The 26886-nt window shown below is 41.3% G+C and overlaps 1 protein-coding gene across 3 annotated transcripts in view; it reads left to right on the top strand.

Annotated features, from left to right (window-relative positions):
• Window positions 1-26886, top strand: part of LOC122815837 (death-associated protein kinase 1-like) — a 913045-nt gene that overhangs the window by 884131 nt on the left and 2028 nt on the right. The window lies entirely within an intron of this gene.

Here is a 26886-nt window from a genome sequence, read left to right as displayed (position 1 = left end):
TTTTTTGAGCCCCCTGCACTTTCCAACTGATCGAATGAGCTCAGACACCTCAGGCATCCATTAGGAACATCACATTTGGTGAATCAAGGGAAGGGTGGTATTGGTATGTTTTTACCGAGGAGGATGTCTGTATAATAACTATCTAAGTCCAGGGATGTATCGACACATGTACCTAAACCAAAGAATTATTCAGAGGTGCAGACCTTTGCTGCACCCCAGCCTGCCACTTGGTAGGCTGGCACAAGGATTCCTAAAGCTTCTTCAGAGTTTGATGCCCGACTCTGCACAGAGTTTTGTGTCTGGAGTCCAGCCGTCCAAAAGACTTGGTTCTCCCCTGATATAGATTCTGAGTTTACTGATTCACATGAAGCTGAGAGAGAACTGAACTGTAGATCTCAGATATCCTCTCCCCTTTCATATGACACAGACAGTGAAGATACTGTGTTTTTTTACTCACCCTTACAGTGGACCTGTCATTTAGAGATGCTCTCTGTCTTATAAGAAAACATTTCATGAGGAAAAATTTTTAGACCATTGCTTCTCAGAAGAGGGCAATAGAACTCCTGATATTAGGGCATTCTAAAATGGTAGTATTTCCTTTAGTCATGGGCATGTTTAACGTTGTTCCCCCTCAGCCAGACTCAAAACCCTCACCCCTAAACGCCAGACCAGTTTTATAAGGTTCAGGATCCTAACAAATTCCCTTATAAAAAATATATTACAGAATCTGATAGAGGACCTAGACTGGCCACAAGGCATAACCCTCTTCTTAATGATAGGGAACACACTTTGTTGCATAGGTATGGGAAGAGAGCATATGCTTCTAGTACCCTGGACTTTAGTGCACTGAACTGCCAGACCCACATTGTGAAATATCACTAGTATGTCCTCAGTCTTGTGAAAGCTTGTGATGCCAGTAGGATGAAGCCACCAAGATGGCTCTCCTAAACCAGGTGCAAACCTCATTCTAGTTGGGGAAGCATGCCTTGAAGTATGACCATGACATTGTGGATGCAGTGACCAAGACTGCAGCAATGGGTTAAGTATTTAGAAGACACTTCTGGATGAAGACCCAGTCTTTGTTTAGGGATGTAAATGCTTAGTTCCTGAATGCTCCACTAGACAGAGATACTTTGTGAACCCCAGGAATGCAGTGTGTTCAAGAAATTGCAAGATAATGAGAAGAACTTGGAGTCTGTTAGACACGTGTTCTATCTTCTCCTTCTAAAGTACAACTAGAATTGCCCATCTAAACAAGGTTCTTTTTACTGGCAGCAGAGCAAAGGTAAGCAAGCTAAGAGAAAAAAGACAAAACAAAAGAAAAGGTAGTGGCAGATAACAGAGAGCAAGAGGACCCTCAGGGCGCACATGTCAACAGGGAGCAGCTATGAATATACCAGCCTCCTCCCTCCCTTTTCTACTAAATCCTCACCTCAGTTATTATCACATCTTGGTTTCTCTCCTCATCAGAACCCAAATTAGCATGCTGTCCTCCTGTTGCCAACTGTGGCAGAGCATAACTAGTGAGTAGTGGGTTTTGAATATAGTCACCAAGGGCTACAAGCTACAATTTCTCACAGTACTATTAAAGAGAGGTGTCCACTGTATCCCAAAGGACAAGACTGTCTTGTGGGATCAATTCTAATGGAGATGCTGGCCCATGATACCATAGAAAAAGCATCCCAAAGTAAGAAAGAAAGAAATATTTTTACTCAAGATTTTTCATAGTTCTAAGAAAAGATGGACCCCTGAGACCAAAGATGGACCTGCCAAAGCTAAGCGAGTTCCTAAAGGTACCAAAATTCAGGATGCTCACTTTACAGTCACTTCTTCTGCCTCTACACATTCAGGATACAAAGTATCCTGGTTTACTTTGACCTCAAATATGCTTCTCTCTCTCTCTCTCTCTCTCTCTATATATATATATATATATATATATAGGGGCCTACCTGACAACGTCGAAAGCTGAGAACGCCGATGATGAGAACACCGAAACCAGAAGATCGAAAACTGAGATGACCGACGGATGAAAACCCTGAAGCTGAGAACACTGACATTGAAAAGGCTGTGTAAGTATGCGGTAGTGATGGACGTTAGGGTGCGAGTAAGGTTAGTGTGCTATATTGACGGACTCTAGGGATAGGGGTGGGTTAAGTGAGTTAGGGTTAGGGCGCGGATTAGGTAAGTGTGCGATAGTGACAGTCTTTGGGTTAGGGGTGGGTTAAGTGAGTTAGGGTTAGGGTGCTGGTAGGGTAAGTGTGCGGTCGTGTCGGACCTTAGGGTTAGGGTTTGGGTTACGGTTAGTGCATGTATAGTTGTGTGTAATGTGTAGTTTACGTTTTGTGTGTCAGTGTTTTCGGTGTCGGTGTTATGGTGTCCGGTTTTGTGAGTTGTCGGTTTTGTGCGTTTTCGGTGTTTTGGTGTCGGTGTTTTGGGTGACGGCTTTGTGGCATGTCAGTGTTGTGGTAGGGATCTAGATATATATATATATATATATATATATATATATATATATATATATATATATATATATATATAAAATATATACCCATCTTCAAAGATGACAGACAATTCTTGACATTTGTTGGGGGGGGCATTACCACTTTATTTCCTTGTTCTTTGATTTAGCTACTACATCCAGGGTAGCCAGTGATAGTTCACTGCAGAACCAAAAACATCCATATTTATCCATACCTTGACAACTGCCTTATCCATACATGGCCCTTAATGGAAATGCTGAGGGCCTTTAGAGTAGACTATTTTGTGCCTCAAAATGGATTCCCTCAGAACATGCAAAAATTAAATGCATATCCTTCCCAGAGAGCAATCATACTTGGGATCCTTTTGGACACCAGCCTGTGCAGGGACTTTCTCTCTATGGAGAAAGTCTAGCCTCTGGCCTTCTTTGTTCCAGAGCATCGCTGAAAAATTCAAGTGGACTGCTAGACAAGTCATCTGCATACTGAGCCATATAACCTACACCATTTTGACAATTCCCCAAGCCAGACTTCATATGAGAAATCTGCAGTGGTTCCTTCCTGAAAAATGTTTGGGACCAGCAGATGGATCCACTAGAAACTGTGAGACCAGTGCTATCCTTTCGCATGAGGGGAACTAAAATGGTGGCAAATACAGATCAGAAGGAGTGAATGCATGCACTTCAGATCACTAGTCCCCAATCAGGCCTTTAATACCTGTGATCAGATCTGGCAAACCCAAACCTTCAATCTCAAGGAGCAGAACAGCTAGACTTGGCAAAAGACTGGATTGCAGATAAACATAATAGAGGTGTTATTTTGACTTAAAAGCACTGAAGTCTCTATAAGTGTGAGGAACAGTGAAGGTGATAACAACACAGTAGTGATGTGGTACATAAATGGTGACCCACGCTTATCAGATTTACAGACTAGGCATGCATGACTGAGAGAATGCTGGTATGCAGTCTCTTCTTGTGGACAGCCTACATCATCTCGCAGGAGAACTCACTGGCAGGCCAGCTGAGTAGAACTTGAGTAGCCACACATATGGATGCTGCATGTGGGGTTACCTTTCTAGACATCACTAGCTGGTGGATTGTCCCAGAATTAGACCTCTTTGCTTCTCCATGTAACAGACAACTGTGGAAGTAGTGCTCCAAAGCACAACATAGAAATGCTTGGACATTGGATGCCAGCTTCCTAGATTGGTGAGGTATGTTTCTGAGTGCTTTCCATTCTATTTCCTTACTACTCAGGGTGATTCAGGAAATCAAGGAGGACAGGCCAGAAATGCTGTTGCCTGCTCTCATCTGGTTCAGGCAACATTGGGTTCTTTCATCTTCTCCAACTGGCGAGGAAGACCGTGAGCATCCTACCACAGTATTCAAACCTCCTGATGTAGAACAAGGAGCCCCCAGTACAACCCAGTCTGTTCACATAGCATGTAGCATATTGGTCGAAAGTTTGTTTGTTAAATTTAACTGTTGAGGCTGCCCACTAAAGTGTGCTAGCCTGTGTAACTGATTTATTACTGTTTCTTGCATTTCTGTGTACTTTCTAACTCAAAAACAAAACAAAAAAAAAATATCCTTGTTTTCCCGCCTTTCCTTGACTAGTTTAGACCAGTATACAGGCTTTGCTGTATTCTGGACTGTGGTGTAGTTCCTGTGTTGTCCATTGCCTTACTTGGATAGAAGGAAGTTTCTTTGCTCACCAGTGGGAGTGGGGAGCCTTGAGCAGCCTATCTGTCCCTGAAGGAGTGACCTCAGCACAAGAACTTGTAGTAATTGGTCGTTTTGGACAATTTCTAGCTCTTTTGAAGTTCCCTGTTTAAAATCCGTGTTTGCGCAGCTTTGCGCGATTGTGCGCATAGCGCAACGTCGGTTAAACAAGGTTGAACTATTTCTGGCTCCGCCAAGTCTGGTCTTCAGTTTTTCCCGTAAGAAAGCTCTACTTTTAGTAAAATCAGTCTACTTGCTGTATTATAAGCCTAGCACTTGCTCCCAAAACCTCTCTTCTAAGTAAGCACTCTCAAACTAAAGTAAGCACTACATCCACCTATAACCCCGGTGAATACCCACTTCCCTTAAAGGTACAGCACTCCCTTATACTATTCTAGCATGTCAAGTGGTATATTACTGGCATCCTCTCCAGTTCAGCTGGTTAATCTGGGAATCTTGAGACAATGTTACAATTGTCTCATGTACACAGACAACCCTCTCCTCCTCCCAGCAAACACAAATACATGTGAGAGATGCAACTATATAGCCAAACTGGAGGCTGAACTCTCTCAACTCAGGACTGGCAAGACCAGACAGGAGGAGAAGGTAACCACACACACAACAAACCCAGTCTCACATAGACCTACCACAACTGCAAACCAAACACATAAAAACACAAAGACATACTTGGAGGCTCTAATAAAAAAACTTACCAAAACAACAGAGGCTCCCAAAGCAGACACCCAAGAACCCACCACCTCAAAACACAACACATGCAACACACATTTCAATAAGTCAGTGTGCCAAACAATCACAGCCCTTAAGGCCAAACACCATGCCTGATACACTAGTAATAGGTGACTCTATAGTCAGACACACTGACGTTCCGCTTACCAGGCTGAACAAGGAGAGGGTAATGTTGAGCTGCCTGTCGGAAGCTAGGATCCGCCACATTTATTTATTATTTATTTATTTTATTTTACATTTGTTGACCGGGCTAGTCTAGCTGGACATATGTCCATTTTCAGTAGAGGCCCGGGGAGAAAAGCTCCACACAAAACATAAATGAACAGACTTGTTGTTAGTAAAGACACAATAAAAATAGAAATAAAAATCAACTTGTTAATAAAATCAACATACATTAAGGAACTCAAACAGTTAGAGATCATACATAAAGTTCGGTCAATTTCAAAGCATTTTACCTAGTACATAAAGGATATGCAATAAGGCATCTGCCATAGAGATAACAATTAAAGCTCAGAGGGGTAGAGAAGTAGAAGGAGAGTGTGAGATAAATAATAGGGAAGGGACAGGAGTCAGGAATTGAGAGAGGAAAAGAAGGAAGACAGTCAAGAGGAGGTGAGAGAGAATGGGAGAAGTAGGTGAGAGCATAGTAGGACAGCAAGGGAGAAGAAACAGGGTAGATGCTAAATATTAAGCAAACAGAAGGGTTAAAGGTAGAGAGAGGGTGGGGAGAGGGAAGTTACCCTGGAGTACTACAAGAACAAAGCCAGTGGTTGTGGAAGTACAGTTTGATTTGTTGTTTGAAGAGAGGTAGGGATGAGATTAAAGTTAAGTCTTTAGGCAGCAAATTCCATGCTCTGCCAACAGTGTTGGTGAAAAGAGAGTCACCAGCTACGTTATGGGCCTTTATGGGTTTGGTCATAAGTTTACAGGAGGAACGAAGAGAGGCGAGATTGTTATAAGGGAGTAAAAGTTGTGATAGTATAGGGGTGTTATTAGGTTGGTACAGTAGTTTGTGGGCAATTGTGAGTTGTGAGATAATAAGATAGTTTTGTAGTTCCAGCCAGCCTAAGTGTTTCAAATTGAGGCAGTGATGGGTTCTAAAAGGTTTACCAGTGGCGAAGCGGGCAATGTTATTGTAGCAGGTTGCTAGTTTGTTCAGGTTAGTTTTCTTGAGGTTGGTGAAGATAGGAGAGGCATAAAAGAGAGTAGATATAAGATGGGAGTGAGCAATAGTAGCTCTTGTAGAAGGGGTGAGAAATGGTTTAATGCGGTATAATGATCCTATTTTTCTGTTAACTGATTTGATAGTATTATTTATGTGTTGGTCAAAAGAGAGATTGTTATCAATGGTTATTCCTAGCAGTTTAGTTGTAGAGTCAGGAGAGATGACAGTGTTGTTGTTTGAGGAGATGGTGAAGTTTAGTGGAGGGGTACGAGTGGTGGGGGTAAAGAGGAGAAGTTTGGTTTTTTTAGCGTTGAGAAGTAGGTACCGTCTAGTGAACCATGTTTCTACTGTGTTGAACATAGTTTGAGTTAGTGAGGTGAGATCTGAAGAGGAGGATGCTGAACAAATGATAGTAGAGTCATCCGTGTATTGAATGCAGGTAGCTTGAGGAATTACAGAGTGGAGATCATTAATGTAGAGGGAGAAGAGGAGAGGACCAAGAATGGAGCCCTGAGGGACTCCAATGGCAATGGGCAGTAAGGAGGAGATGTGGTTTTCCCAAAGAACGGCTTGTTGTCTGTTACTGAGGTATGATGTAAACCATTTGATGGCAAGGCTATCAAATGAGAGTGATTCAAGAATGCTAATTAAAGAAGAGTGGTTGACCATGTCAAAAGCTTTGGAAAGGTCAATGAATAGGGCAGAAGAGAGAAGATTATTGTTGCGATTGCTGTTAATGGTATCTACAAAGGAAAGGAGGGCAGTGGTGGTGCTATGGTGAGGTCTAAAGCCATGTTGACAGTTAGCTATAAAATTGTGAAGAGAGAGGTACTGTAGAAGTTGCTGATGAATACATTTCTCCATAATTTTTGCCAAAGGAGAAAGAAGAGCAATAGGTCTAAAGTTGGAATAGTCAATAGAGTTACTGCCTTTGTGTAGTGGGATAATATGAGAGATTTTCCAGATATCAGGGATGGTTCCTTCTTGGATGGTCCTATTTATGTTCACATAACACATGCACTCAGGTCACTCCAAAGCAAGTACAAATATGACTCCATCATTGTCCATGCCGGCGTGAATGACCTGAGATGTACCTCCCTGGACTACATGAAAAGAGACATAGAGGAGCTCTCTGACTATGTAGCCCAGGCTGGTATGACCCTGACCCTGAGCAGGATCTTGCCCTCACCAATAATGATGCCACAATACAAAGACAAGATGATCAGCTTTAATAATTGGCTCAACTACTGGTGTCATTCTAAGGGGATCCAATGTCTGTCTGCTTGGGATGACATGCTGGACAAGCCACGCTGCTTCGCAAGGGACGGCTTTCACCTGTCACCACTGGGCTTCCGGATATTGGCTAAGGCTCTTGCCACCCCTATAGTGCCTTTTTTAGGCAAGGCTCAAAAGACAAACCCACCTCCTTAGAAAATAAAAATGGAAAAAAACTAAGGGTAATGCTGCTCAATGCCAGAAGTCTAAATCTCAAGATGCAGGCCCTCGAAGCACTCCTCAGTATGGAGAGCATCGATGTCTGTGCAGTAACTGAAACCTGGTTCAAGGCTCCTGAGAGCACCCCAGCTATACCAGGCTATACCTCGTATCATGCATTTCGGCCCCAGAACTCGGGCCGAACCACAAAGGGAGGGGGAGTGTCCATATTCATCAAGGACACCCATACCTCCAGGTTAGTGGCAACACATGAAGCATCGGAGACCATCCAGGTGCAACTAACCATAGGCAAAACTGCTATACAACTGGTAGCATGTTACAGACCACCCTCCCAATCTCAGGAACCCCATTCAGCCTTCTTGAAGACATTGGGGAATATGAATGTCTCACCAAATACCATCATATTGGGAGACTTCAACTACCCTAACATAGACTGGGTGCATTATTCTAGCCCTAACACCCTAGCCCAAAGGTTCCTGGAATTCATCAACTCAAATGCAGTGGAACAGCTAGTCACCTCTCCCACAAGGGGAGATAATATACTAGACCTGATCATCACAAACATGGGGACAAAATGCTCCACACCGGAAGTATACCCCTCACTAGTGAGATCTGACCACAAACTAATCACCCTGAATATTCATATCCCACCTCCACCCCCAGCACAAAAGACTACAGTGAGAAACTTCTCAAAAGCCGACTTTACTCTTCTTAAGACTGAGATGGTATCCTTTAAGCCCCCTGGGCCAGTGGAAACCACATCCCACAATGCTGAATCCTTCACAAATGCTTTCTACGGACATCTCCAAGAATGCATGGATCATGCAATTCCAAATAAAACCAACACCCTCTCCACCAAGGGCAGGCGTCCTGTCTGGTAGACCCCAGCCATAAACAAACTGTATAACAAAAGAAGGAAGCTACTGCAAGACAGATCAAAATCCTATAAAGGGAAGGCATCTCTGACCAGCACTAGCAAAAAACTACGTTCACTCATAAAATCATCCAAGGCCAATTTTACGAGAAAATCGCAAAGGACACTAAAGATAACCACAAGGCCTTCTTCAGCTATGTTAGAAACCTGGGCGGAAACCCTCAGATATGCTCAGATTTAGTTCATAACAACAAAAAATACACTGAACCCACAGATATTGCCAGTATACTGGCAGACAGGTTCAATGCAAATTTCTCCCCTCCCTCACCCCCAAAGAAGAAATATTTATCCCAGCTGAATGTAACCTCCCTGTCATCTCAGATGTCCAGGTGAGAGCCGCCCTCAGCAAAGCTAAAAACACAGCATCAATGGGACCTGATGGTATCCTGGGTTGCGTGCTATGTGAACTCCAAGAGGAGCTAAACCCGCACATAAGAATGCTGTTTAACCTTAGCCTTACTACAGGATATGTACCTGAACATTGGCATACAGCAACGGTGGTCCCACTCCCCAAAGGAGGCACCTCTACAGACCCTGGAAACTACTGCCCCATAAGCTTAATCAGCCTGGTCTGCAAAGCTATGGAAAGAATCATTATGGAACTCATAAACAGAGACATCGGGGACCTACAGACACTTGATCCTACCCAGTTCGGCTTTGTTAAGGGCAGATCCTGCCTTTTGAACCTGGTTGACTTTTTTGAAACAGTCACTAGAGCCATTGATGAGGGCAAAGCAGTCCATACAGCCTACCTGGACTTGGCTAATGCCTTCGACACAATACCCCACTCAGGCATCATAGACAAGCTCAACAGCTTAAATGTAAACCCATATGTCACAAGATGGGTTGCAAACTGGCTAAAGGATAGAACCCATAAAGTCAAAAATCGCTGGAGCTATGTCAGACTCAAAGCCAGTCACAAGTGGTGTCCCACAGGGCTCTGTCTTGGGACCCCTCTTGTTCGGCATTTATTTCTCAGATGTGAAAGCAAACACGGGAGGGTTGTGGCTGACAAAGTTCGCAGATGACTGAAAACTAGGCGCCATAGTTGATACACCAGCTGACACATGCATCCTACAGAAAGGCCTTACTGAAACGGACAACTGGTGCCGGAGTCATGGCCTTAAACTAAATGCCAAAAAATGTATAGTCATCCCCTTTGGGAAAAACAAAGTACCCACAAATTATCACATAGGCAGTAACCCATTGAGTACGGAAAAAGTAATCAGAGACCTGGGGACCCAAGTTGACAGTGACCTCTCATTCGACACCCACATTGCCAAAGTAGTTAGAAAGACCTTCTACCTTGCCCACCTTATCATGAAGGGATTCACATCCAGATCAAAGGAGGTCATTGTACCCCTATACTCCTCCCTTATCGGGCCCATGATTGAGTACAATGCCCCATTTGGTATGTACCTCACCTGGCACCTGCAGCAGCTGGAGAGACCCCAAAAGTACCTCACCAAGAGGATCAAGGGTCTCCAGCATATGTCATATGCTGCCAGACTAAAAAAACTCCAACTCTATTCAGTAGCATACCACCTAATCAGAGGTGATCTGTGCCTGACATACAAGGCCATGTCCAATCAGGAATTGATGGACATGCTCCATCTCAAAAAATCCAAATCCACCAGAACCACGAGAGTTAAAGATCTAAACCTCAGCACAAATATGAATAGGACATGCTGGAGGGACAGATTCATAACTCAGTGGCTTCCCACACTCTGGAACAGGATCCCAGTTCATGTTAGACAGAGCCCCTCACTGACTCTCTTCAAGAGAAATCTTGACGAGTGGATAAGAGATTGTAGGTTTGCCCCGGGGGTCATCTCTGTGTCACTACTAGACAGAGACACAGTAAACTAAATCTATTCTGTAAGGGGGTCTTCACTGTGTCACTACTAGACAGAGGCACAGTAAACTAAATCTATTCTGTATACTTTTGTACCATTACATGGGGTGGCAAAAGCCACATACACTATGGCTAGGCTTATAAATGCCCTAGGGCAGATAGCCTAGTACTAAACTATGAAACTATATGAGATGATATGACTATTTCCCTTTGTTCTCTTTTCTCCTAAGTCTATGCTAGAAAGTGAGTGAAGCTTGGAAGATAATACAAGGAAATCCTACCTAGCTAAGTGGAAGAGATTTTCCCTGTGGTACCAAGGGAAGTACCTTTACACCAAACAGATGGATTTTCCTACATATGTATCTATTCAATATTTTTTCTAATGACCAGGATTAAACTTTAGACAGTTCACCTTTTCACTATATTTACCTGCTTGGCTTTACAACCCCTGTACCATACAGACAACCATTTAAAATTAGACTCCCTAGGCAAACCATGTTGCCTGCTTTAGATCTCAACTTTATGCTGGAAAAACTAACCCTTTCACCCTTTGAGTCAGCAGCTATGGCTATCCCTAAATTTTTGTCCTGGAAAGCTGTATTTGTTTAGCAATTACATATGCATGGAGAGGCTATCTGAGTTCCAAGCCTTAATATGCAAAGAACCTTTCCTTACCTTCCTTAAGAACAGGTCACCCTGCACACTAACCCTTCTTTCATGACAGAGTCATAACAGGCATGACCCTGATCTAGGATGTTCAGTTACTATTGTTCTTTTATAAAAAACACATAATAAAGGGGATCCTAAATTCCTTAGATATTTATAAGCAACTCAAATACTACTTGGACAGGGCTAAGGATATTAGAAGGTGATATCAACTGTTTGTGGCTTTTACTGAAAGTAAGAAAGGATTGCTTGTTTCAAAGCAAACATTTTCCAACTGGATATCCCATTGTATCGCTTTCTGCCACAAAAGTCATGGTAAGTCTTGACAAGCAAAAGTCAGAGCTCTTTCTACCAGAGCCACAGCTGCCGCTACTGGCTTTCTACAAAGGGTTGGTGCTGTTGATGCATTGGTGGCAGCCTCTTAATGACCTGTGACAAATGTAGCACAGTTGTATTGCCACTTACTATAGTTGTAGACGTTTGAACATGGTCACTGATGCAGTACTGATTCCCCCTTCCATCCTGTCTATTTTAATGGTAGCCAGAGGCTCCAGGTGGGTACCCCAGCCTTTATCCTCCCCTTCCCCCTCTTTCTTTGCCCATACCTTTCTCACCACTGATTTATTTCTCAGGTTACTCAAGAAGGGTAAGATTCTTGGGCCACAGCAAAACCCTTATAGCTTTGGTTGCATGAGACTTTGGCACACTGGGATACTGGAGCAATAAACTGTACTCTGTTTGGAGGCAAGAAAAAACAAAAAATAGTATAGATGGATGCCATTGCCACCTTTAAACAGGTACACGAGGAAGTCTGCAGTGAAGTTAATTTCAGACCAGCTGATGGAAAAGGTGCTCAGCTCTGAAAGTGTGGCCAGATGATGGACCTCCGACTTCAGCCAAGTTCTCTAAGATGACTGTAACAGTGATTCCACTCAAATGTCTACAGTTATGTTTAGTTGGTAACAACTGTATTATTCATCTCCATCTTCCAGCCAAGGTATGTAATCTGAAAGATGTTCATACTGTAAGGCAGTGTTGCAGGAGTCATAACCCTTGTGACTTCTGTCAAAGAAGATCTAATAACCAGCCCGATTAGCAGAAGAATGTAGCATCCTGCCTTCTCCTGGCTGATTGGACATCTGTATCGGTGGGATGTCAGCACATTCCTAGCATAAGAGTAACATCCGTCCATGTTTTTTCTTGCCACAGTACAGTTTACTTTGTTTTTGTACACTGTTTTCATTCTGGTGGTTCTACCTATTACTCCAAAGCTGGTCCATAAAAAGTACCCTGTGGGAGTCATTCCTTTGTGCTTTTTTGTGGTTCTTGTATTGCGATGTCTAACTGTAGGTCAGACTAGGATACCTTGCATATAGTTAGGGTTATTCCACTCTAGAATAGACTAGTTTGTGTACTTGTGGTAGGCAAGTACCTATAAAAACTACCATTCGGATAGTCTGCTTGACTCCCAAGCCAAAACACAGTCTCCAGCTGTTTAATCTGTGCTAATTTTGACAAAAGACCCTTAGTTAAAGTGAGATACCTTTTCAGGTTACTTAGGAAAAGGCTCAAGTCCTTGTCCGCGCATGTTAGATAGGAAGCAGCTGAAAGTTTAGGATATCCTGTCCAGGAAGGAAGAAGTCTGGAGAATTGCCCCATAGAGAAGGAACCATGGGAGATGTGGATGCATTTCTACCCTGTGGAGTCTCCCTGTGCTTGAAGTAATTGGGCCTAGAGAGTTGCTTTTGAAGCTCCTGGCCCAGACATCTGTATTGTATATGGCCTCTGGCAATGCTGCTCTGAAGGTTGTCTTGCCTGGGGACCCTAGTGTGTTCTCATGAGTTCAAGATTCTGAATCAGTAGTTGGTTCAGATACCTCATTGCAGGCTCGTGAGCCTGATGAATGTTAAGAAGAGGACTGTACACATTTGATTTTTGTGTGTGAGAATGCCTGTGGACATGTGCTGGAGATCCAGAATGGCTTTCCACATTTCCAGGCCTTCAGGGTGGCCACCTCCTTGAAGTGAGGTCCAAGATATTGAAGTTTCAGATGACCACCTCTTCAGGTCCTTGACATTGTCTCAGAAAGTGAATCCTCCCATCTCCTGTCTCTGCCAGATTGCCATCCAAGAGCCCAGCCCCCAAGACTTCATGCCTTTTATGCAAAGTCTGTAGCTGAAATTAGATCAGTCATCAGTGTGGAAGATTCTCCCTCAAAAGAGGAAGGGAAAAAATTCAGGGGATGTGCATTGTAAGATTTGAAGAATAAAGACTTGGCCTACACTTGCCGGATGCTTTCCCCTTTAGGTTGTAAGACAGATTCCAATGGCACCTTGTCCTCTACATCACCATCAGAGGAGATCTGCTTTGATGATTTATTGTGCTGGATGGGAGAAGTTTAAATGGGAGGTTAAAGAGGTCTCATATTCTTAGAAATGCTGCAATGGGACCTTCTGGATTATAGACTGTTGCCATATGGAACAATAAAGAAGAAAGATTTAAAAGAAGGCAGAATTTGAATGAGCTATGTAATGTTTGACTGACAATGACTGGTTAGATTATAAGTGATGTATAATGTTTTCAACTAAAATTATGTCAGTATGGTTTGTGATGTGTAATGTTTGCAACTAAAACAATGTCAGTATGGCTTGTTTTCAAATTTTCATTTATATAAATGTATGATTGTCTACATCATACATGATAATTTAATAAAGATGTTTCTTGTTTAAAAAAAAAAGACTGTTGCCATACCTTCAGTTTTAGAGGCCATGCAAGATTATTTTTTTTTGTTTTTTTCACTGTAACTAGATTCCAAGGAAGCCGGACTAATTTTATAGAGTCCATGATTCTTGCGAGTACCTGCACAAGAACCCTACAATGGATAAAACAATGTTGTCTCTGGATCCTAAGAAAAGGTCTAAATTTGTTACAATTAATACAATCTAGTACACGTACCAGTGACCAGGAAAGTGGAATCCTAGACCATGGCAGGAAAAATCTATACAGTAGCAAGTCTGGCCTTCGGAGCTCTAAACTGTGTGATGCCTATGATTAAATATCAATCCAGTCATATTAACAAAATGAAGAAGGAGGCAGGGGGGTAGCTAGCATTGCTGGCTCTAACCCAAGTGACTGGCCAAGTGGGAAACCATGCTATCAATTGCAACTGCAGTGCTGTAGATGTAGCATCCAGGGCTACTGCCAGCAACTGCCACAGAGGTAGTTATGATGAGATATGCCCAGCTTTGCATACAGCCTATGTCAGAGAATGTCAGAGGACAAATTGTCAATGTACTTTTGGATAAAAATTTGCTCTTTGGATTCCTGTGCAAGAAGATTCAATAAACTGGAGGAAAAGGAGAAAAAAAATCATTTAAATAGTCATTTTACCTCTAATTCCCAGGTGTGTCAGGAATCATTTACTTCTACCATCATTATGAAAAAAGCAAGCAGACAGAAGGTAGGAATGGAGCATTTAAGAAAAAAATGCAAGAAAACTATAAAGGGAAGCATGAGGGCCCCCATGAGCTGTACTGCAGAGTGAGAGCGGCAATGACTATCCCATGCTTGTCCCTCTTCCATTTTCCCCCAAAACCCCACCAGTGCCATCCCAAGCTCATTCTCCCTTCTCTACAGAGACAGCAAATTAAATAAATAAATAAATAAATAAATAAATAAATAAAATAATCTGGAGGGAGGCTGCTGATCATCTTTGCAGATGAGTGGAAGAAAATAAAAAAGGGCAAGTGGGTTCTGTAGGTAGTCTCACAGGAATACAGACATTAGGTGCTAACAAGATCATTATTTCTAAGGACTCCATCACTGCCAAAAGAAGAGAATCAACTGGTGCAATCCCCTCCCCCCAGGACATCCATTTACAAGAGGTGATAAAGAAGCTGAGGAATAGAGAAGAGGGTACAGGCACTCAAAGGTATTCTTGGCACTGAGAATAGATGGTCCCTGAAGACCCATCCTAGAATTGTCAAGACTAAGGTTCCTCAAAGTACCAACAATTTAAAATACTGACCCCACAGTTTCTTCTTATCTCCCCCTTTCTCCACTCTGATAGTCACCTTGGATCTCAAGGCTGCTACCTACATATTCCCATTCTTAGGGCCTTAGATCCTTCCTTAAATCACCACTGCCAGTTTATCTGTTTGCTTTTTATATTGGATACTGCTTGCAGCATTTACAAAGTGCCTGGCTCCAGTAGTTGTCCACAAGGGCATTTATATCTATCCTTATCAGGACGATTGTTTTATACAGGATCAATCCCAGGAATAGATATAATTGCTTTCATATACCTGGAGCATATTCAGAACCTTGGCCTCTCTCCCAACCTTCCCAAGACCACTTTGGACCCATCCAGAAGAGTTGTATTGTTAGAGGCCTTCTTGGATTGTATAAACCAGAGGTCCTTCATACCCTAATGCAAAGTAATCCCTCTGACAAAGTAATTTATGCACATGTGCTTGAAGAAGTCAACCACTGTAGTCCCTGAAAAAAATGTACCACCATAAGAGAGTTTCTATGCATTCCTATGGCATTGATGAGCTTATGGCTCCTCTGGCAAGGTTCCATATGAAAAGACTTCACTGATGATTCAAGGGTATCTGATGTCAAGATCAATCCCTAAAGGAGTTCATTATGTTTATACCTTGCATCAGCTAGGGACTCCATTAGTGAATCCAACAAGTCCAGAAGAATTATGGGGTACACTTTAAAGAGGGTCTTGACACTCTGACCTTAACTGTAAGCACAACAGACAGAGATAAGGATACTAGAAAGGGGATATGGAAGTGCAGTGCACATGGGAGAAAGCTCAGTGGAAAAAAAACGTATCAGAAGAAAAGAGTTGATGGTGGTGATGCAGGTTATCGAGGCTCTCAAGCATATGTGTAAGCTAGGAATCCTACACCTAATTACATAGAATTCCACAGTGCTGTAGTATATATTTAAAAGGTGTGAAGGGGGCTCAGTTCTACCTCTATGCAGGATGTCAATGAAAATGTGTAAGTTAACCCATGAGTCAGGCATGTCGATCAGTGCCTCCTACAATCTCAGAACATCATGATAGATTGAGTAGAGCAGAGGCAGATTCCCACAGACTGTTGCTGGAGAAGGAGGTGTTCCTGAGACTAGATCACTGGGGCTGCATACCATAAATAGACCACTTCACTTCCCTTAGGAATAGACAGATGAAAAAAGTTCTACTCCAAAGTACATCACAAAGAGGCTTGGGAAGTAAACACTTTCTTCTTCAACTGAGCAAGTCTGTTTCTTAATGTTTACCATCCTCTCCATGTACTCCCTAGTGTGATTCAAAAAGTTAATAAGGATAGACCAGTGATGATTATAACAGCATCCTTTTGGCTCAGGCAGCATTGAATGGACATCATAATATTCATTGTTGCATTACTGACTCTTGGGATTCCTGCCTGCAGAAGCTTGATGGCTGTTTAGAGTTCCACAGCCTTTCAGCCTTCCCCTTCTTGGCTTGGTGGACTCCATCCTGCACAGATGTTTGTACCTCAGTGGCATAAAGGAATGTTGGCTAGTTCTATCTTCAGATCTTTCTTGCCACAGTTTGACGAACAGTCTAAGTCTTCATTTGTGTTTTCAGTCTGTTGGTTCTGCCTGCTTCCAAGGATCCAGATTAGCACCCTTTTGGGGAAAATTTCTTATCTTCTTTCACTATTGTGTATTTGTTCTTGGCTGTTTCTTTAAGGTTAATTGTATTATTTATAGAAAGCAAATTTCCCAGAAAGACTTTAGTGAATTGTGTCATTTTTTGTTGGGTTCAGATGTGCCCAGTTGTCCCCATAGTGTTTTGTTTAAGCAGCACATCTTAAAGTGCGTTGTAGAATCTGTCCAGAAGTATTTGTCTAAGAAGAGGGTGTGTGTCTGGTGCCAATCTGCTGTGTCGTCAGCCAATTCTTTCTCTGACCTCCCACAAAGGAAAAATTCTCTGAGAAGCACCTGAAGAAGAAGAAATTCCATGACACTGACTACACTACATCAGAGTCAGATAGCATCCCTCCCAGGCTTGATGGTTCTGGTGTGAATGAGGTGTCTTTGCATCCTGAACCTGGCATCACTTATTGCCAAAGCCACTGGTACAACCCTCTGGAGGCCACCTCACTGTTGGCACAAAGCATGTTTGCTTGATCTGAAGCGATTTTGCCATTGTTCAGTCCTGAGTCTTTTCCAAGGGCTATGACAGCCCAACACCTGTATTGTAATCAGCCAGGGGAGAGCAGCATCCCTACTTAGTTTATGCACAAGGATTTCAAAAGAGACTGGACTGAGATCTTGGAATCCTCCAAACAGCCAAGTCCTCCAGGTTGGACTGCATTCCAAACCTAGATTGAAGAAACTCAAGTCAAAATGGATGGCAGCTAGTATTGCCTCATTCTTGACTGAGTGGGCCTTCCCTCCCCATATGATTTCCTGAGGTTGGTTCAGGAGTTTGTGGAGATTCTGAAGTCCAGACAGCCAACCTGTAGTGAACCTTCAGTGTTACAGATCCATTCTGCAAAAAAGAGAAGGAAGTTCTCCCCAAGAAAGGATTTGAATACCTCAAAGGTAGAAGTGGGATGCGTTGACCAAAATATCTCCAATCTGTTACCTACAGTCAGTCCCTGAAGACATTTTATTCTGTGTTTCACTTGCAGAAGATGTCTCATTAGAGAACACCTTTCATAGATTGATGGAAACCTTTAAATGGGAGGTGAAGCCTGCCCAAACCCAAACGTTTGTCCATTTCTCCAACCCTTAAAATCATAAATGATACATTCAGTAGTACATCCTTGTAGCTGGATGTACTACTGAATGTACATTCTTGTAGTTGGATTCCCAATCCCTCCCCAGATTTTAAGAAGCCAGACTATTTCTCTGGAGTTCATGACTCCCATAAGCACATTTAAAAGAATCCTAATGCTAATCCAACAGTGGTGTCCTCTGATTCCAGCAAGGAATCCAAGGTGCCTGCACCCAGAAGCCCTAGTCTCAGTAACAGAAAGAGCAAAATCCTTCACTGCTTTGGGAAAGGTCAGCTATCCTGATTGACAGGGCCTTAAAATGCCAGTCTTACATGGTAACAGTTTTGGAGCCCTTCTGTAGCCAGATGAGAAAGAAAAAAGCAGAAGGGATAGAAAATTTGAGCCTGAAGTAGGAGCTGCTGTATCTCTGCAGACTCAGTTCTCAGGCTGTCCATGAAATGCAGATATGTTGCAGTAGCTGTTTCATGAAGGTTAGCTGCTGCTTTAAGGTATATGGTTAGAAGACATGCCCTGCTGAGGACTCAGACCCTACCAGAGCATGTAAAAGCAGAACTCATTAACTCCAGAGCAGCTCAGAAAAAGCTGCCTGCTTAATTCCACCATAGGAACAACAGTGTAGCCTGAGCTCATTTTCAGAAACTCAATTTGTAATACCATACTGAAAACAAATGTTCATAACTCTTTATAAGAGCTAGACTAAAAATTTAAATGCGAAAGTTGTTCAACAGACACTGACCTTTCCAACAATGTAAATGTTGATATTGCATATCAAAGTCATTATTAAATATTTGGCAAGGAATGTTGATATTGTGCATATTTTTTACCTTTTTGGAAAAGCAAAGCATAATATCTCGGTCAGTGTATCATGTAGACCCATACAATTTGTATTTAATTTGTTAGTAAGAATGTCAGCTTTAAAATGATACCTTAACCATTACTGTGTGATGCTCCTTTACGGAGATATTCACAGAAATATGATTCATATAATATTTCTCATAATTGATAAATAAAGCATAATATCTCATCATCTGTAACAGACAGAGCCTACATATTAATGTAGAAGTTGTGCATCTCAATGTCAGCTTCAAAATGATGCATCATTGGTGTCAATACCATGCTCCATTGCAAAGATATGGGCCTAATAATGAGAAGTATTGGAAATGTATAATTTTCATAATCCTACAAGACTAAAACTGTGATATCTGTACATGTGTACAGTGCACAGACACAGTGCTTTTACCATGTTGTGACATGCTCCCTTGCAAAGTTATTTACCAAAATATGAACAAAATTATAATTTCCAAAGCCTAACTCCAAAACAAACTTTGATCTCTGCACATGTGTATAACATACAGGCACAGTTCTTTTACCATGTTGCAACCAGCAATACTGTCTTCAAAATAAGGTATTACTTAGCACATTCAGATTCTCCCTTGCGAAGTTATTTACCAAAATATGAAAAAAAATCATAATTTCCATAACCTAAGTCCGAAACAAACTTTGATATCTGTACATGTGTGCAACATACAGGGACAGTTCTTTTACCTTGTTGGAACTCTCAATACTGTCTTCAAAAATGAGGTATTAGCACATTCAGATGCTCCCTTGCAAAGTTATTTACCAAAATATGAAAAAAAATCATAATTTCCATAACCGAAATAGGAAACAAACTTTGATATCTGTACATGTGTACAATATACAGGGGCAGTTCTTTTGCCATGTTGGAACTATCAGTAGTGTCTTCAAAATGAGGCATTGCTTAGCACATTCAGATGCTCCCTTGCAATGTTATTTACCAAAATATGAAAGAAATCATAATTTCCATAACCTAAGTCTGAAACAAACTTTGATATCTGTGCATGTGTGCAACATACAGGGACAGTTCTTTTACCATGTTGGAATATCAATACTGTCTTCAAAATGAGGTATTACTTGGCACATTCAGATGCTCCCTTGCAAAGCTATTTACCAAAATAAGAAAAAAAATCATAATTTCCATAACTGAGTATAAGCAGAAGTACAGTAATAGAAGCAAAAATGTCAAATTATCTGGTTCATCCATGTAAGAATTAGTCAGAAAAGTAATAATTCCAGTTATCGCATCTGACCATCACTCGGGTTACAATAAGACCCATCAGTTTTCCTCAATGCGATATGTGCATATTGGTAACAGATAATAAATTATTCTCGAAAGCTGGCCACATTAACAAAAAATTATAATTACCATCATTGAAACCTGAGCTATAGATAAACCTATACTTGTTACACCGTATCTGTATTACGATCTTCAGCAGTCTGACCATGTATGCACAAACACTTCCCTGGAACACAAATAAATTACTTCCCCTACCAACATCTTCATTACTACATGTTATACACATGTCCCTAAATGAAACATTCACCCAAATGGCCCCTTCAGGAACATGTTGAGATATGCACAATCACCAAAATTATATGTATATGTATATGTATATATACATATATATATATATATATATATATATATATATATATATACACACACACACACACACACACACACACACACGTGTGAACAATGTATATATGTGCAAGTACTACGTACATACATATATATCCATATGTCCATATAAACACATATGCAGAAATATATATATATATATATATATATATATATATATATATATATATATATATATATGTGTGTGTGTGTGTGTGTGTGTGTGTGTGTATGTGCATCAAGAAAAAAAATCAGGGGTTTAGGAGGGTAGACAGTTGATGAAGAATGAGGGGGTTGCTTGCAATGACTCCAAGCAGAGAAAAAACACAACCTGGCATGTGCATTCATTAAAGTGATAACTTCTACTTACGTGAATAACAATGACAGCAGCTGAGACTATTCCCAGAAAAGTAATAATGACTAACTGCTATATTGTAAGTGCAGGTATTGCTAATGTGATAATGACATTCCTTTCATTACTACAAAGGTATGCATGCTGAGACACAGGTGATAATTGCTGCACATAATCTGAGTAGGCATTCATCATATTACATTGTGCAGCTGTTATGTAACACAGACTCAGTATCTTCAGTAAGGAGAAGACCTGAGTCATTCAGTCAAATAGTATTAACAGTTAGATATTACTGAGCCCTTCCTCCCACCTAAATTCCACACATGACTGTGACAAAGCCAGGAGAAATGCACAAAAATATGGTAGATCCATGCTGTCAGCAGTCACTTAGTGATAACCTTTATCTCACTCAGGCAACTACTGAATATAATCATAATAATAATAATAAGACAAGCAGAAATGTCAAACTTATCTGGCTGATCCATTTAAAAGTATTAATTCATGTTATCTCACTTAACCACCCCTCTGGTTACAATAACAGTCAGAAGTTAAAGAGGCAGAAATATTGTCAAAAATATCCGCTTAAACAATGCCAACAATCAGACAACAAAGAAAGATCAGACCTAAATGTTGCATGAAAACCATGGAGGTTTCTGAACATCGTTGAACTCCTAGACACCATGTAGACAGAAATCATTGTAAAAATACACGATTGGTGTAGCCGACATACTGCTGAATGGGTACATGTAAAGAGAAAAAGTAAGGTAAGGACCGCCACTCCACTAATGAACCCAGGACAGACATGGGACTTTAGTGGCATGCAAGGCCATCTGATCTGTCCGATACCTGTGCTCCTACCCACTCAGACAGCTGATACCACTACAGTCCCACAATCTCCTTCAGTGTCAGCTGTCTTCCTTACCTATGCCTTTTCTCTTTACATGTGTCCATTCAGCAATGGACCTAAGGGATCAAATTCTGTATTACCAAGCCCTTCCTATCATATAAACGCTACACATGCCTGATAAAAGAAGAATAAAATAAGTACTGTAGGATGGTTACTAACAGATTCTATTGTAAATGTTAGAACTCTCCTGAAACAGTTGTTCTTTCTCAGCATCCTCACCAACTCCTTCCCACAGTTATTTGCCAAACTCAGAAAAATATAATTTTACACAACACAATTCATAATAGAGTTTTACTTACCATACTGGTCCTACTTGGTCATGGATGTTTTCCATTCTTCTCACACGCTGCGTGTTACCAATCCTGCATAGCTCTCCTCACGCCATTGTGGAGGTCAGTCAAGAACAACGCAATGCCCTCCTCAGTAAGGTGAACACCATCCCTTCTGAACAGGTGAACATCCTCTGCAGTGATGCTGTCATGGCAGATTGTACATCCACCGACCCTGTGCATCAAGCCATGCATGAATCCATTCTGTAAACATCTGGCCTTGTGCACTGCCTGTTGACTGTTTGCTGTTTTCCATATCTGGCGAGGAATTAGACCACACAAAATGACAACGTGGCCACCACGACTGCAGCTGTTCAAAAATTGCTCTGATTTCAAACTGTAGCCTTCCGAGTGGTTGAATGATGACATCATTCCCTCCAATATGCAGCACAAGAATGTCGGGCTCAGAGTAGATGGAACACTTCTCTTCCAACAACTAAAGTACTCCGTTCCAATGCATACCTCTTCTTGCAATCCAGTATACCTTCACACTGGATGAGGAGAAGCACAAGTTGTAGTGGTGTTCAGTTACGGAAGCATGGCTGGCAGCCCAGTCAGTGTAGGAATGGCCACATACCCACACTCTCACTAGTCGTTCTCCTGCTCGTGAAGCCATGTCAGTGTCAGAAAGTGGACGAACCTGCATAGTAAAGAAAATGCAGATTACTACTGATGTTTGACAGATGTATTGGAAGACTACATATATATGTATATCATAATGCATTACCTGGTTAGACCATCCAGACAGCAATGATATCATGTGAGCCAGGGTCTTGAGAGATGGATGTCAGTATGTCAGGACAAGACCAGTGGAAGGGTGGAGATACTCTGCTGCAAATGTTGACAATTTGTACTGTGGTGGTGTGTGTTTGCCCCCATATAATGTCTGTCTGAGAGATAAGCAGTGTGGAGTAAAATTAGGATGTCATACTTTAAAATTATCTAAACCACTCTGTATTTGGATGTAACTGTGTGCACGCTCGATATGACAGACTTTTATGTAATCATTCACTTGGTATTTGCCGACAAGGTAAGGAATGGCATAAAACCAGGTAATGTCTGTATGACTATATGATTTGCCAGTAATGCAGGCAGGAGTAGGATTCACAACCGGAGGAAACACATTTATTTGGAAACAGAACATTTTGCTTCATGAGCACCATGATTACGAACAGCTGCAAAATATTCTGCTTCCGAAATAAATTATTCATGCATATCTGCAAAACAAACCACACCAGAATTACCTGTTCTAAAGACTTAATGCTTGCCTGTGATATAAATCGGTCCTGCTGGACATACAGGTATATATCCCAGAGACTACCCAGCCTGCTGGGCATACAGTTATATATCCCAGAGACTACTCGTCTTTTGGAACAGGCTGCCCATCTATGTGAAGCAGAGCTCTTCCCTAACCACATTCAACTGTGATTTGGAAAATCGGATGGGGAAAAAGAACTTCATCCCAGGCTTGGCACTTGTGTCTCTAATAGACACAAGCAACCTGTAAATCGTTCATCTGTCAGGCCCCTGCTTGTAAATGTTTCATCTCCCAAGCCCCTGTTTACACTCATCAAGGGTACCAGAACTTGTCAGATAATTGGGATGCATAGGCTTAAAAAAGCCCTTGTGTTTGTTAGCATAGTAAACACCTATGAACCATAAAGCAAGTTAACATTGATGCGAAACAATACTATTCTGATTTACAAAACAACCATAGATGTAACTCCAGGTTCTCCATTAAACAAATATCTCACTCAGCAACAATGTCCTTAACCCTTGTCTCAATAACTACCCCCTCCCCAAACAGCTACCAGGTTTAACTGTTACTGCAGAGTAGCTGCCCTCATACTACTAATTGTTCAGAAAACACATGCTGATGCAAAACTGCATTTTTTTCTGTTAATTTAAGTGAATTAGACTTCCTGTTAGACATGAAGAGGGATGGTGTTCGTGTCCGTCTACCTGCAACAAGTTTAAGTGGCCATTACTGTTTCACAATCAGAGAAGAGGAACATGTCTTTTTTAGGGGAAGAAGGTGGAGCTTTTTGGAAGAAGCAATTGATCATTATAGCTGGTTTCTCAGGATCAAAAGTGTGTGTTAGCTTGTTTGCACACCCATGCAAGCATGCACTTTTCTCTCCACTTATGAATCCCTGCTCAGCTCTTCATGATCTCAAAGAGCAAAGCCAAGGAGCCAAGCCAGAACTTTTGTCTTAGCACTTTTTCAAAAATCCCAGGCTTGCACACATCTACTTCTCCATCTCTGCTGTAATTAACTCAAAAGTTTAGTGTTGAACCCAATGCACTCGTGCCCACACGTTCATACACCTTAAGACAATTTAGAAAATCATCAAAACCAGTAAGAGAATGCCCATGCATGCACAGGAGAATATGAAGACTTCACATAGAAGGCAACCCAGCCAAGAACCAAGCCAAGAAACCAAGCATTAGATGGATGTGCCACCAACTGCTGCCCCACTGCATTGCCCTCCTTTAGGTATTACCAAAAATAAAGGCTGCTCAAAAGGAAACATCTATTTTATTAAAAAAAAATGCATCCCTAGGCTTTAAAGTAATTTATGCAAATGATATGGAACTGTAGCTTTCCATAAGCAGTACAGTTTGTAAACCACATTTGACCTTCCATCCTTCAGCTTAATAAGTTTACACAACAGGTATTAGGTTAAATGCTCCATTTTTCAAAACATATTGTATACAGCTCATCTCAGTTTTGCACTTCACAATCATCAAAATTAACAGTTTAAAAAGGTGATCTTGTATAGAGTCACCCACTCCCCTGGTTGTGCATCAGCAAGCTCAACCCACTAACTTTGCAAGCCAATGACAGCACTAAATGCACTACTTACAGTAGGCCCATCCTAACTAGAAAGGTTATTTTACTGTTTTAAATGCACTAAAAAATGTGTGTCCATTACCACTTTCCATTCTGTGCATTTGAAGTTGGGACACAAGGTATCATCGTGCCAGACAAGTGTTGTGGCTACAACCATATTTATGACAAATGCCAGGGTCATTGCACCTTGGGGGGCCCACTTTATAAACATAGGGGTGCAAACCTGTAGATGGCAATCACTCTGGTTGTAAATAAGGAATCATTACACTTAGTCTTCTTTTACTTTATACATGTTAACCACGTCCCGGCTTACACACCGGGCCATCTCAATCTGATCAAGACCCTTCACCCGTAAAAAGAATAAAACAGTATGTCTGCAAGGTATTTTAGTTAAGCACTTCATATTAAATGTTTGAAGGATTTTACTACTGCACCCCACCACCACCAACAGCCACTGCACTTAAAAACAATCGTTTCAGATGGCGTAATTATTTTTAGTTGATTGTGTTACAATTCATTTCTGTAAAGGGCAACAACTATTAACGATTGTTGAGTGGTAGTGTAAATCAGGTGTTTCTGACGCACTCCGTACCAGTCCTAAATGTAACTAGATGCTAACAAGATCTGCACAAGACTTTAGTCATAACCAAAACTACGCGGCTTATATAGGTTTACAAAGCAAGCCATCTGTTAAGACCTCATGACATAGAAGACAAATCAACACATTTAGTGCTAAAAACCAGAATGATTTAAACTACAGCTTATCTAGCTATACTTTTCCGTGGCATGCTGGCAGCATGATGCTGCAGGTTCCTGCTAGCTAATAATAATAATATAGACAATGCACATACAGCGTTTAGTGAGCACATCATGTAGAAACAGATGTACAGATTTCATCAAATCAGTTCAACTACCAATAACAGGATAAGCGCCACGACTATGATTACGAACAACTGCTAAATCTACAGGAAAAGCAGTTCTTGAGCCAGTCAGATGAAAGCTAACAGTTACTTCCTGATAACAACCGGCAACCGCCAAACTGGTGTCTCCAATACCGATCCTTGACATCCGTCCTCAAAGTAAATAGAGCGATCCAGCAGCAGGTGAAATCTGCAAATATCAGTAAAAAGAAAGGAATTACCTGCTGCTGGACCCTCTATTTATTCATGGAGAACAAAAGAAATTTAGATTTGGGGTGGAGGTGTTATGCAAGTGGTGGCAAGGATTTCTAGAATCTAATTGGCTGCCACCACTTGCTTTATCAACCGCTTTGCAAACTGATTTTCTTTTAAAAGTTTAATGTGAGCGGTGTGTAAAAAACACACTAAATAGTAACTATATAAGGTAAATAACAGGTTACGATTTCAGCGTGTTTTACACGCTGCTCACATTATAAATGTACATTGCAGTTTCTCACATCAGTGGAAGGTACTCGGGGGGGGGGGGTAACAGCTTGTAATTCCTATCATCTCACAGTGCACTCGGATGTAAGCAGAGAGGCACTGTGAGACGGTACTCGGGGTTAATGAGTTAATACCCTGTAGCAAAGGAATTTCTTTGTCCCATTGTATAAAAGGTGTTTAAGAAAGTCCATTTCACAGCATAAAATTCTGCACATCAAAATGGATAGTAACACACTGATGTGCTAAACTAACTAACAGGGGTGCATCTGTTCTTACCTGTAGGTAGGTTCACACCAGTAGGTAGTGAGGAGGGGCTTAACATACAGACCTATATGACTGGTACATTGCCCAGGGTGCCATAGTTTTAGTATGAAAAATCAATAATGATAGTGTAGATAATTTTTTTATTGTTAGTTTAGGCATATATGAGGAAAGTCACAGCATTGTAGTCCTAGCAAAAATGGAATGGGACAATATTTAGCTTTGCACAGATAGGGATGTTTATCAAGACCAAATCTAAATTTCTGGAGTTGGATCACATGCTTTTTTTCAGCTTCCAGCTCCCTTCTAATTCAGATGTGATAGGAGATCTAAAATTTCTTTATAGCTATTACTTTGGAGATTTTTGGAAATGAGAAAAGTTTATGATATAATAAACCCTTTTGTATTTTATTATTTTGCTCTTTTGATTTGCAGGCAGGGAAATGAGATCGCCTTAATGATTAAAAGTGGGATACCATGGTGGTCAGCTTAACCTCTG

This window comes from Protopterus annectens, chromosome 11.part0 (assembly GCF_019279795.1).
Source record: "Protopterus annectens isolate FY-2018-M chromosome 11.part0, PAN1.0, whole genome shotgun sequence".
In the NCBI taxonomy this organism is placed as follows: domain Eukaryota; kingdom Metazoa; phylum Chordata; order Ceratodontiformes; family Protopteridae; genus Protopterus; species Protopterus annectens.
Note: the sequence above shows the minus strand (reverse complement) of the source record. Positions and strands in the feature narration are given on the sequence as shown.